The sequence below is a fragment of the Eptatretus burgeri genome, chromosome 11 (genome assembly GCF_056783735.1).
Source record: "Eptatretus burgeri isolate ZD-2024b chromosome 11, Ebu_testis_v1, whole genome shotgun sequence".
In the NCBI taxonomy this organism is placed as follows: domain Eukaryota; kingdom Metazoa; phylum Chordata; class Myxini; order Myxiniformes; family Myxinidae; genus Eptatretus; species Eptatretus burgeri.
In genome coordinates this window covers 8,859,459-8,872,381 of record NC_140971.1, presented here as the reverse complement: position 1 = coordinate 8,872,381, position 12,923 = coordinate 8,859,459, and the positions used below count along the sequence as shown (strand labels likewise).

At 47.1% G+C, this 12,923-nt stretch overlaps 1 protein-coding gene across 1 annotated transcript in view; it reads right to left on the bottom strand.

The window, feature by feature from the left end:
• Positions 1–302, bottom strand: part of LOC147016459 (uncharacterized) — a 428,934-nt gene extending 428,632 nt beyond the window's left edge. Inside the window, exon 1 of the mRNA XM_085845134.1 lies at positions 104–302. The gene's annotated coding sequence lies outside the window, so the exon portion shown is untranslated. The remainder of the gene's footprint in view (positions 1–103) is intronic.
• Positions 303–12,923: the final 12,621 nt, after the last annotated feature.

The following is a 12,923-nucleotide window of genomic DNA, read 5'->3' as shown; positions in this document are numbered from 1 at the left end:
ACCATGCTTTTGCTTTATTTGGCCCTTCAGCCCACGCAGCCTTTATTTGGCCCTTCAGCTCGGGAGGGAAAGGCGAGCTGAGGGAAGTGGCCTATTCTTTCACCTGTCCGCCTGGTGCGGTCTGGTCGAGCTGAGCTTGTTCAGGGAGGGACTCGAACCCGCACCATCGTCTCCGCACCAAGCACCAGGGACCAGGAACGACGGATGCCAGCCAGCACGGGAACAGACCAGACGAGACGAGCACCCGCGGGTCGACGACAACGCCATCAGGCAAGACGAGGCTTCTTCTCTTTCTCCTTCTTTCTCGACGGCTCCCACCTACTCTTATCCTTCCCCTCCCCCGCGGGTCGAGGGAACCGCTCTGAGGGACTCGCCTCCGGATTGGACGAGGGGCGAACATCCCATCTGGCTGGGCGGGGCCACCCCTGAGGTGGTCATCCTCCTGATTGGACGAGGCGTCTCGGGGGGTGTGTCAAGGCTTCTCGAAGGCCCGCCCCCCGAAGAGGCTCCGTCGGAGCTTTCGGCGCGCTGGCCTCCCATTGGCTGGGGCGCGCGTGCGATGCTCGCCCTTCGCTCATTGGCTGGAGGAAACGGTCCATGCCCTTCCTCGGGGCGGAGCCTCGATCTGAGGCGATGGAGGCTCTGCCCACGCTCCGCCAAAACTTCGTGGGCAATGGCGACCGGGTTGAGTGAGGGACGGTGCCGTTGTTGTTGTAGATGCATAAAACCAGAGATTGTGGTGATTGGGGAAAACAAGAGCTGTTTTGAATGCCTGGAGGGAAAAGTGGGATTGAAGAGTGTGTGGGAGTTTGTTCCAAAGTTGGGGAAAAAGAGGAATGAAAGAAGAAGGTAAGCATTGATTCTTGATTTTGGTAGTTTTACCAGAAGGAGGATGCTGGTGGACCTTGAGCACCCTGCAGAAATATGGGGGTGGGGAGCATATCACAGACAGAGCAGGGGGAGGCGAGGCCGGAGAGGCGGTGGTAGAAGATAGAAAGACCACCGACCTGCCTGTGGTGAGAGAGTGGGAGACCGAAAGACTCAGCCTCATCGTGGGAGATGGCAATGATCCTAAATGCCTTGGTTTCCACAGCGTGAATGTGAGAAAGGTGAGAGGCAGGAGCACCAGCCGAGAGGGGACAGCAGGACTCCATCAGGCTGTGTATGAAAGCTTTGTATGTGGTCAGGAGCTCAGGTGTACCAACGAAGGACTTTGCATGATGGAGGATCCACAGTCGGCGACGAGTTTTGGAGGTCAGGTTGGAAATGTGGCTTTCTCAGGAAAGATCATGGCAGATAGTGAGACCCAGAAGCTTGAATGATAGGACTTCTTCAAGAGGATTGTTGAGAAAGTAGATGGGGGGGTGGGGGGGTTCTAAACGGTCCTTTCAGAGGGACATAGTGAGAGTGTGAGATTTATCATGATTGAAAGACATGTTCCACATGTTGGACCAGCCTGTGATTTTATCCAGATCTGCAGAGTGAAGAGGCTGCTACTTGCTGATCAGAGAGATGACAGATGGTATGGCAGAGAGTGAAGTCATCAGTAAAGAGGTAAATAGGATTTTCCAAAGAGTCGGAGAGATCATTGATGAAAACCAGAAAAGACAGAGATTGAACACCTTTGTCAAGTCCATTCCACACGTTAACCAGTCGGTGAGTTCAGAAGACTGCTCCCCTCATGCAGCAGGCCACAAGCGTGGTCAGTTTCCAGGAGTGACCACAAATGCGGTCATCCCGACTGAGACAAGACGGTTCTTCAAATGGGACTTGAAGTTCCCAATGCAGGATCCGGAAGAGAGTGATGAAATCTCTTCTAATTTGTCTGTAATCCAGTGAGAAGATGTGTAGGTTTGAAAAGGGGTCCTCATACGAGAACCGTGCTTGACTTCTTACCATCCTCTTCGTGCATCGCTGAACCCGATCGAGTATCTTTCTATCCCTCTGAAGAAACGGCTTCCACACCTGTATGTCGTATTCAAGGAGCGACCTTACAAGTGTGGCATATACAGGAGGTGCTGCTAAATTTCCGGCATGATTTCAGCAAAAGCATGGTGAATGGTGAAAAGCACCCTCCGCAGTCTGCAGCACTGGTGCATTGTGTCGTTAAAGATTGTGCCCCTGCATGCAGATCCCCACATCGACCATCTTTGTTAGAACCGGCAGTTGAACACCATTTAGGTTATAGACAAGGGTGGAACTTTGGTGCCCGTTGTGCATTACTTCACATTTTGAGGATTCTGCTGCATTTGCCACTTGACGGCCGACCTTTCAAGAAGGAAAAACCTTCCTGTATCATCGAATGGTCATCACCCTCGAGAGCATCACCCCAAATGTTTACGTCGTCCACAAATAACAGCGCCTCACATTTGTAATTGTCGACATCATCAACATAGACAAGCAATAATACGGGGCCAAGCATGGAACCTTGGGGTACTCCACTTAGTTCCTCCTTCATTGTGACAGGGTATCATTTACGGAGACCCATTGCTAACGTCTCGTTAGGAAATCATGAAGCCAGAGAGAGATGGTTGCCCAATACTCAGCCCCTCACATTAACGGTCTGATTTAATTATCCTTTATCAAGCCTCACCCTTGGACACCTCGCTGTCCCTTGTTGGGGTCTTAATTCAACATTTTTTGGGCCGTCCTCAATGATGCCTTGACTTGGAACAGGCCGCAACAATTTATTGACGATAAAGTTTTTTTTTTCTCACTTTCCTCACTCATATCGTCGAATGCCTGATCATCACACCTACAAACCTCTGGATACATTGCAATGCTTATAAACACCTGAAGATGCCAGCATTCGTGGCTTTATTTCGTTTCCACACATGCCATAACCTCAAGAATCTCTTAAACTAAGCTGAATTACAAAATATAAACTCCAGAATTGAACTTCGCAGCAGTTCTGACTGCTAGAAAAGTGTCCAATTTGGACATACAGTACGTTGACGTTCCAGGCATCTTCGGGTGCATGGTGTTTATATGACCCAAATCCTTTATATGACCTTTTGTATTTTTAATTATCCCTAATTTCGGGATTGGTGATCCCTAATTGCTTGTCAAGCTAGCCGTTCCTTGCCAACTGTTTCGTTGAAGTGTTTGCTTGAGTGCTTAAACCACTTTGTGAACACCATACAATCTGCTTGTTTGTTTGTTTCCAAGCCATGGCCATACATGGCAAAAGTATTTGCTCTGTCACTCAATATATCGATCAACTTAAACAAAGTTCAGGCCCCACTCGCCTGTGTTTGTACCTGCGTTGCTGTGCGGTCCCTCATGCAGTGGCTCACTTGCTGAAATGTGCAATTTTATTTTGACGTTCCCCTTTTTGTGAGAGCTTTCATTACACAACCCGTCACTTTGACAAAGATAGATACATATAAAAACATTAAGCGTTTCGTTTTTAAAAGTTTCTTCAACCGTCTCATTGGAGTGGTTGCTTCGAGTAATCGTCAACCATTGATCTGTACAAGCTTCCATGACAATACAGTGTCGATAGAAAGTCCACACCCCCTTTAAAATGTTTCACCTTTTGTTGCCTTATACCCTGTAATTAAATTGCACCAAATCAGACTTTCCCGCCTTTCTTTACACATGGTAATCCATAACTTCCAAGTGAAAAACAAATTCCACAAATTACAGAAAATTGATTAAAAATACAAAACTATAATATTGTTGTGGTTCTGGAAACCGCATTCTTCCAAGGCAATGGCATCCATCGTACAGTGATCCCCAGACAGTTATTTCATTATATACGTGCATTTAGACCTTTCCCTCATGTCTAATGGGTCAAATGGAACGAAGTGCATTATGTGGATCTCATAGTTAGATCTCATTATATCTCTATCTTCATTCCTACTCTTTTCCTCTTATTCCTGAAATAAATCAAAGCAGGCACTGGCACTCAAACGGCCGCCTGTGAAAATCGCCTCGGGGGTGCCCAGATGGGCATGCGGTGCTGATGCGGACCTCGGCCAGTCGCTGGAGCACGGCCCAGGAGTTCGATGCAAGGCGATTCATGTCGCGGGGTTCAGAGTGAGACAATTCCACAGCTCGGCGATGTCTCGCCAGATGCACCAATGAGGCCACTTCTGGCCATGCGGTGGCCGGTGTGTGTGTGTGTGTGTGTGTGTGTGTGTGTGTGTGTGTGTGTGTGTGTGTGTGTGTGTGTGTGTGTGTGTGTACCAATTCTGCATCTCCTCTCAAACCACAGGTCACACAATGTTGTAAAAGGTATCATATTCACCATGAAGGACCCAGGTCGTGTCGGGTGAAAAACATGATTTTTAGAAAAACATTCTCGTTGTTCACATCATTAATTAATGACATATAGCGAACCTGAACTACACTTCACATCGATACAACTATCCATCGAACATTTCAATAACATTTCACAAATGTAAACTATTATTCACATAATAAAAGTTTTTGAGTGAAATTTTTGGTGGTAGCCACGACTGAATGATTAACAAGAGCTCAAGTGAGCACATTATACGCCCGCACAAGAAGGTATATACAGAATTGTGCTACGACATGGAAAACAGCATCCTGGTTTCCATGGCAACCACTTTAGATGACCAACGTATGTCACCACACACCGTCTCCACAGTCTGTACCTATGTACCAATTATGAAACGTGAAAGTTGAAAACTTTGGGAGTTAGAGTGCGAACAGGAACGGAAAGAAGGACGGACGGACAGACAGACAGACAGACGGACGGACGGACGGACGGACGACCGGTATCACATAATACGCCCGATATATATATATATATATATATATATATATATATATATATATATATATATATATATATATATATATATATATATATATATATATATATATATATATATATACATACATATATCGGGCCTATAAAAACTGGCATATCAATGAAATAATTATTTTCTGTTTACCCATGATTGGAATAAAAATTAAATAAAACGAGAGATACAAACAAAAATAAAAGTCGAGATACAAACAAAAAATAAAACTCCAGATATAAAATGGGGTTTAAGCCCATGGGCTTGCTCGAAATTTAACAAAACGTATAATTATAACAAGTCAAATGCCTTCCATGGACTATTCTGTAGGCCTAAGGCCTAAATGTGACACAAGAAGGCATTTGACTTATCACAATTACATTCAGAATAGTGCAAAAATCACAAAATGAAGAATCTAAAGCACAGATATAAACTCAGAGCTTTCATGTAACCCGAGCACACGTTATAATTGGCTTTTGTTTTAACGGAGTAGTCTCTCTCTTTGGGTGTCACAAGATGGCCGCCGTTCGGTGTCACAAGATGGCCGCCGTTCGGTGTCACAAGATGGCCGCCGTTCGGTGTCACAAGATGGCCGCCGTTCGGTGTCACAAGATGGCCGCCGTTCGGTGTCACAAGATGGCCGCCGTTCGGGTGTCACAAGATGGCCGCCGTTCGGTGTCACAAGATGGCCGCTGTTCAGTGTCACAATCACTTGACAAATCAATGTGGAGTTTCCTATCCAGTTCCAATCGAACTCAGTGGTTATTAAGTGGAAGGGAATCGAAGATTTCGGAAGTGAGCCCAGCTTAAACACAGAATTCCCCACATTGAACACCGTATGACGTAATCAACATTGGGGTGGTGGCCTCAAGTTGAGGATGACCGTCCACCAGGTTTGTGTCCTCCAGGTTGGGGATTCAAGTCCAATTGAAAGCAGCAGCGTTAAGGATTTGAATTTTAAGTTCACGGCGAACCGAACTGAATTCCTGAATCAATATACCGTGTTACTGTGAAATTGTCGGTAAAAGCCCAGCTGGCTCAGTAATGACCTTGGGATGGACATTTGCCTGCCTGTCCAGTCCCAATCCTGATATGACGCTGGTTCACGCAACAATGACGATGGATTCAGGGCAACTTGGGCAAGGCACTAAAATGCCATCTATGAAAAGGGAGTGCTGCCGAAGATCGACAGGTAACATGGTGTTCAGGTGTGACCAATCAAGTGGGTCGAGCTGGGTGGGACATGTTCATTTCACATTTAAACACAGTGTGGGTGAGTGACAACGTCCCGTTTAACTGTTTACTAGTGGACAGGAATGAAGAGTCTCATCCTGAATTCAAAGGTTGTCGTGCACACGGGGGCGTTGCTTCATGGAGCACACAACCCCTTGAGTGCATTAATCCGGCTGTCCCATCTGCATTAGCTTTTCTTTTTCCAGCAGGACATTCCACAAATATTCTGCAGCCCTTTCGAGTTAGCATCTGGGTCTTGGGGGTCTTGATACAGTGACGACCAAAATCTGAGCCAAGCAGACGTTTCATCGTCGGATTTATTTACTTATTTTGAACCCAGGAAGTAATTAATGTCTGATTTTCCACATCCAAGGTACAATGTATGATTGAAGAACACCGCACGTTTGAAAAAACACTCACTCACTCCTGTAGTTCGTGGTGATGATAATAATTATTAAACACCAATCAAGTTCATTTGTGGTTAATATGTTTCTATCCTCGGGTAAAGGGTAGTCGGGTAGTCCCATTGTGTTTCTGGCTGCACCCTTGTGAGCCTGTGGCTGTGAGTTCACCACCCCCAAGGTCGTGTGATTATAGGTTAGCTATGTGGATCCATGGATCCCCTGTGCACAATGTTGGGCGTTGGATGACAATCCATGAATACTGGATCCTGGATTTCCAGCGGCGGGTCCAGCTCCTCCTGGCTCTGGTTGTCATGGTGATGTTGTTTGTTCGGCTGCCTGATGCTGGTTGACCCTCAACCCTCCGTTATTACTGACGGTACGACTGGGGTCAAAGTTCAGCCAGTACCAGGGGTAATAACGAAGGAGTGGAGCCTGAGCTGAGTTCAGGGGGGAATACAACACAAACAAAATTAATAATCACTTCGAGCCACGACAATCACTGCACAGCAACAACAACAAAAAATTCACTTTTACTGTGACGTCATAATAGCATTTCATCCTTAGAAGGAACCAACGCAAAAGGGCTTCAAAGCCTGTGCAATGGTTGCCAACCTATAGTACAGGGTTGGTAAAGGATCGTTCTCAGGAGATCTCTTAACCACAAAATGTTCCATCGTCCAGAGAGAACATACAAAACGCTGTTCGGGATGCTGTGCAGGCATTGTGTTCATGCATGCACCTTGGGTGGTACAGTATGAGATGTTGTGTCGATGTGGGTCCGCACGAGGTGACAACATTCACAGGTTGATCCAAGACCAGTCTGTCAATCCATGCTGAGAACGATCCATCGGTGGACAGAAGCTGATGGGGCTGTTAACTCATTCAAACAATCAAACCTTTCATCCAGAAGTGTTCACAGTCGGCTTTACACCGACATGGCTCTTTATTGCCTTTTGTGGGGAACGGGCACTCAGCACAAGCAGAACGAGAAAGAGCCAATCAACGATTGCAGACCCTCGCCAGGACTTGTGTGTGGTTTTATAGTACATACTTTATAGACGTACTCACATTATAATTACGGCACGTACGGCACGTGCGTGGCCGTACGTGCAAAAAAAGGGGGGGAGAATAACAATTGTGACGTCAATTGTGATGTCATAGCACCGTGTCTTGTCATTGGTTGGTAAATAAATGGCCATAACTTGGGAACCACTTGTCCGATTAATATCAAACCTTGAAAAGGCACATCCTCAGGGCCCCAGCAATATACCTGGCAAGTTTCAATTAGATCGGACCAGTGGTTGTCGAGAAACAGCGGTCGCAGACAGACAGACAGAGATTGCTGGAATTATAGATAGACACATACTTTCAGGACATACTCAGTTGAAAAAAAAATGACGTGTAATACTACTGGATACCACGAGGTGACGCTCCTGGTCTATGCTGGCACATTCTGTTCTGACAAACAAACGGACCAACGAACCCCAAATACAACACCTGGCGAAGGTAACGATCAGGGTAACAACATCACAATGTTCAGTTATTAGGACCACAGAGTGTGTGTAGTCTGACATGGTGGTGCAGAGGTAGTGTTCTTACCTTTGAGCTCTGGTCTGTTGTCGAGGTTTGATTCCCACCCTGATGGACGTTAAGCCGAATGTCCTCTGTGCTAGCACTAGTTAGTGCACATTAAAGACCGCACATCTTTCCCGAAGACGAAGGGAGTTCCCAACGTCACCCTGAATTAATCTGCTGACTAATCTCTGCTCTGACCACTGATAAGGCAAGCAAAGGCAAACCACCTATTGTTAGCGTCTGGGTAGTGCGCCCTGACGACGACGAGGTGGAGGAGGTGGTGGTGGTAGTGGTGGTGTTACATCCAAGTTGTTTTGTGTTTCATTTTCCGCGTCAGAACGAGAGTCCACGAAACCAGATGCAGTGCGAGCAGGGGGGGTGCTGCATTGCAGAGCAGGCTATCATTTAGCGGTGACTATCCTTTATCAATCGGTCACCTGCGCTGAAGGTATGAAACGAGGTACACACTCGAGAGTGGAAATGGTCCACCTTTGGGGGAAAACAATTTCGTGCTGAAGACCATATTCTTGTTGGAACTGGAAAATCAGAAGAGAATGTTCACAAATGTTGATTATTTTTGTGAATTTAATGGATTAACTGGTATTGTTATCACCCAGATCGAGGCTCATGAAAATGGAGGTCACGGAAGGTGAAAGGGATAACGATGGGGAAACAGATGGACCTAAAATGATGGAATGAATGTGTGAGAGAGAGACAGAGACAGAGAGAGGGAGACCTGCAAGTTAGAGGGTTCATCAGGGTAAAAAAAATCATGGGTAGCAATGGGGGATGACATGAGATGGTGGCGGTGGTGCACCGCCTGCTTGAAGCTTCTCGTGGAAGGTGAAAGGGATAACAATGGGGAAACAGATGGAATGAATGTGTGAGAGAAACAGAGAAAGAGAGAGAGAGAGAGAGAGAGAGAGAGAGAGAGAGAGAGAGAGAGAGAGAGAGAGAGAGAGAGAGAGAGAGAGAGAGAGAGAGAGAGAGAGAGAGAGAGAGAGAGAGAGAGAGAGAGAGAGAGAGAGAGAGAGAGAGAGAGAGAGAGAGAGAGAGAGAGAGAGAGAGAGAGAGAGAGAGAGAGAGAGAGAGAGAGAGAGAGAGAGAGAGAGAGAGAGAGAGAGAGAGAGAGAGAGAGAGAGAGAGAGAGAGAGAGAGAGAGAGAGAGAGAGAGAGAGAGAGAGAGAGAGAGAGAGAGAGAGAGAGAGAGAGAGAGAGAGAGAGAGAGAGAGAGAGAGAGAGAGAGAGAGAGAGAGAGAGAGAGAGAGAGAGAGAGAGAGAGAGAGAGAGAGAGAGAGAGAGAGAGAGAGAGAGAGAGAGAGAGAGAGAGAGAGAGAGAGAGAGAGAGAGAGAGAGAGAGAGAGAGAGAGAGAGAGAGAGAGAGAGAGAGAGAGAGAGAGAGAGAGAGAGAGAGAGAGAGAGACGGAGACCTGCAAGTGAGAGGGTTGGGTTCGAAAGTTCGAAAGGGTTCATCAGGGTAAAAAATATCATGGGTAGCAATGGGGGATGACATAAGATGGTGGTGGTGGTGCACCGCCTGCTTGAAGCTTCTCGTGGAAGGTGGTTCCACAAACGGAACAAAAGAGGGACAGATTCGTTGTGGGTGGTAACCTGGGATTTTGATGGACCTGAATCAGGAGGAGGTTCCTGGAAAAATGAATGGAGCCTCGAGGGGCGGAAGGCTGAGAGAGCCGCAGGAGCAAGACCGGAGGAGTGGAGGGAGCTCGATCAGAGGATGGGGGAATCATTGGAAGGCTGAGATCACAGAGGCAAGAGCGGAGGAGAGGCGGTGAAAACCAGAGACCACGGACCGGTTTGCGATACGAGAGCAGCTCAGACCTTGCGCTTCACCCTCATCGCAGAAGATTCCAATAAGATTATAAACATGTCCCTGCAGTCTCATGTACCGACTCCCAGTGTCTGGGTCGTGCCCCTCACCAAGTCCTTCAAGAGCGCTGCCCATCGGAACCTCATGCATTACCCACCCCTGACCTCCTCTCCCCTCACTAAACCTCAGATCTCCTCCCTGCCCTTCATCGACCCACCTGCGATGACCTCTCCATCTTCCCAAAGGATCTTGTTTCTCCAAATCTGCCATCTTCAATCTTTTTGCTCCTCCATGATCCTCGACATTTTTGTTACATGAGCCTCGACAGATCCATCGTGGGCACAGCAATCACATTTTTGCCACACCTGTTTATTACCATACCTGTTTTATTAAATGCAGATTTTTATTTGAAATAACCACAGGTGAACGGAACCCCCTTACGGCGTACATATGGAGAGCATGAAAAGGGGTCCGCATTGATCTATAGACCAGAGACCACGCTTGCAGTACTACTACGACTACTACTACAACGGCTCGAAAAGTATTATCAACTCTTGAGGTCGTCCGGGGAAAGATTTTGGTCCAAGTCTTTCACGAACCGGGTGTGCAGGCCTGACGTTCCATCAAAAGGTGACTTAGGCAGGAATTTGTAATTAGACCGGCGATAACTCGCCTAAGCTACGTAAAACGCACCGTGACATCTTTAACGTGCACCAACTTAAAATGCTAGCAGACGGGATGCCCGGCTTAACAGCCATCCAAGGGACGGGGGACACTTTGCGCCGCATCGACGTGGACTCCAAACCACAATAGGGCAGTTTATCAGTTGAGTCGGGATTCGAACCCAGACGAGACAACCCAAAATTACATACGCTACGTCCGCACGATCCTACCAGAACATAATGAAAAAAACCTGATAAGGACTTGTATTGAGATCTGATGTCATTTTAAAACCACATTGTTGATTAACAAGTTAACTTTGAGCTCGTGACATCAATTACCAAAATTATAAGGGTCGTTCAAAAAGTTCTCAGAACGAGATTACAGGATTATACAAGTGGTTAAAACAAACAGCTCGGCCTTTTCTTCCACTTGTCGACCTGGTTTCGAGAACTGAACGTTCCTCGTCCGTGAAACGCACACACGTCACAGGTGCGAATCCCACATGCAAATGACGTCATTTGAGATCCCAGAACCATATACATACAGCCCATGGCACCTGTACGTTACCCCTAACGCACAAACAACCCGCTCCACCTCAAATTTACTCCGAGTTTACAAAGTTTATTCAAACGGTGACACGACCATGTGATCAGGGTTAAAAATTTTCGGAACAAAAGCGAATCAAAACATCTGAAAAACACGATCCCAGCGTACCATCCACTACCCACGGTGGTGAGAACACACAGGTGAGCATAAATGATGATGATCCAAAATCAGTAAATGAAACATGATGTGCACAAACATCACCATCACAGCCATTGGACTTGCAGGAGGTGAACGGCGTCGGGGAGATCGATGGTCGTGCTCGGAAGATCCACGGGGTGTGCAATGTCACCAGCCCCGAGCAGGGGGACCGTCCCGCAGACTGGCGGAACGAGCTGCACCGGGGACAGCCCGCCCGGGTTTTGGTGAAAAAGCCCCACCCCGGGGTCGTGACTGGGAGATGACGGGTGGAAAGGAAAGCGTGGGGGGAGTGGTAGCCCCATCCGACCCAAATTAATTAGTTGTGGTGAAAAGCTGTGATTTTCATTCTGAAAGAAGTCATATTTGTGGTTTGTGAATGGAAATTGAAATGGGGTAAAGAGAGAGGGGGGGTGCCTCGGTTTGAGACCGATACAGAAAATATAGAGAAATGGGGACCAAGGTGGTGGAAAAACAAAGGGTCGAATCTGATCTGGTAATTCAGCTCGTGTGTAAAGCTCAAACTGATCAAGTTACCAAACAAGTTTCCACAACTGATGCAAGTCAGGGTGACCCGAGTACTTGAAGACCCTCAAAGTTATGGATATCATGAGGTGGTTAAGGCTTCAGATGCCCTCTTAAAGAGCAAGATCCGTGGACGGTTACTCTGCTGACCCCACACTGCAGGAAAAGTTTAACCTAATTGTACCCAAAACCATATAACTCAGAAATGAGAACCCAACTGGTATATCCCATGACCCCCAAAGAGATAATTTCAGGAAAAAAAAATAATCGGTGAATGAACTGGAACGACCAAGAAGTCAGGGCAAGACCTTTCCCACGTCATTCGACCGCGAGTGTAGTAACGATGGGGTTACCGAAGATCTTTCCGGTGTGGTCAGAACGGTCAAATTAACCAGGATGAACCTGAACCACAGAAAAATTGGATCAACAGGTCTCAAATAAAAACCGGCCCTGGGGGAAAACGCACGGGACAGGTGACCAGAGGTCTGACAATATACATGGGTGTTGTCCCAACTCGGTCCACATGGGTAATGGCAGTCACGACACATTTACTAGAAACTCAAACCATTCCCCAAGCTCCATATGGCAGGAATGATGTCGCACACGAAGCCGAAACTCATGGACCGGAGAAGACACATCGGGACTTAACCCCAAGAAATAACTTGGGATCTGAGAATGTCAGAACCACGTGACTTAGTGACCGTGTCTCTCCCCAACATCCGGTCTTAAACAATGGCAGGAAATCGAGTTTCTTTGCAGAAAAACAAAGTGGAGACACGTCACACACACACACCCGCACCCCACCAAATCACTCCCTTGATCGCACCGTTTGCCGAGATCATCATCAATCCACACCGACCTGAACATCAACATTTTTGCATGTGAGTTGGGGTACAAGTACTATTGTGTTACAGGCCTCAACTACGCAATCGATTTTAACTCCACCAGTGTCTCTCTCACTCTTCAACCCCCCCTCCCCCACCACTTCATCTCCCTCTCCTCCCATCACAAACAGGAAAAATCTGAAACTTCTCTTCCTGTCCCATTGTTCCTGGTTTCCCGTCACGACTCGACAAGGGAAGGGGGAGGTGAGAGAATGGTGGGTACAGTAAGGAAAGGAGGAGGGGAGAGGGAAGGACTAGAATCAGAGGAAACTAAACTTTTCCAATTTAGAGAATGCAG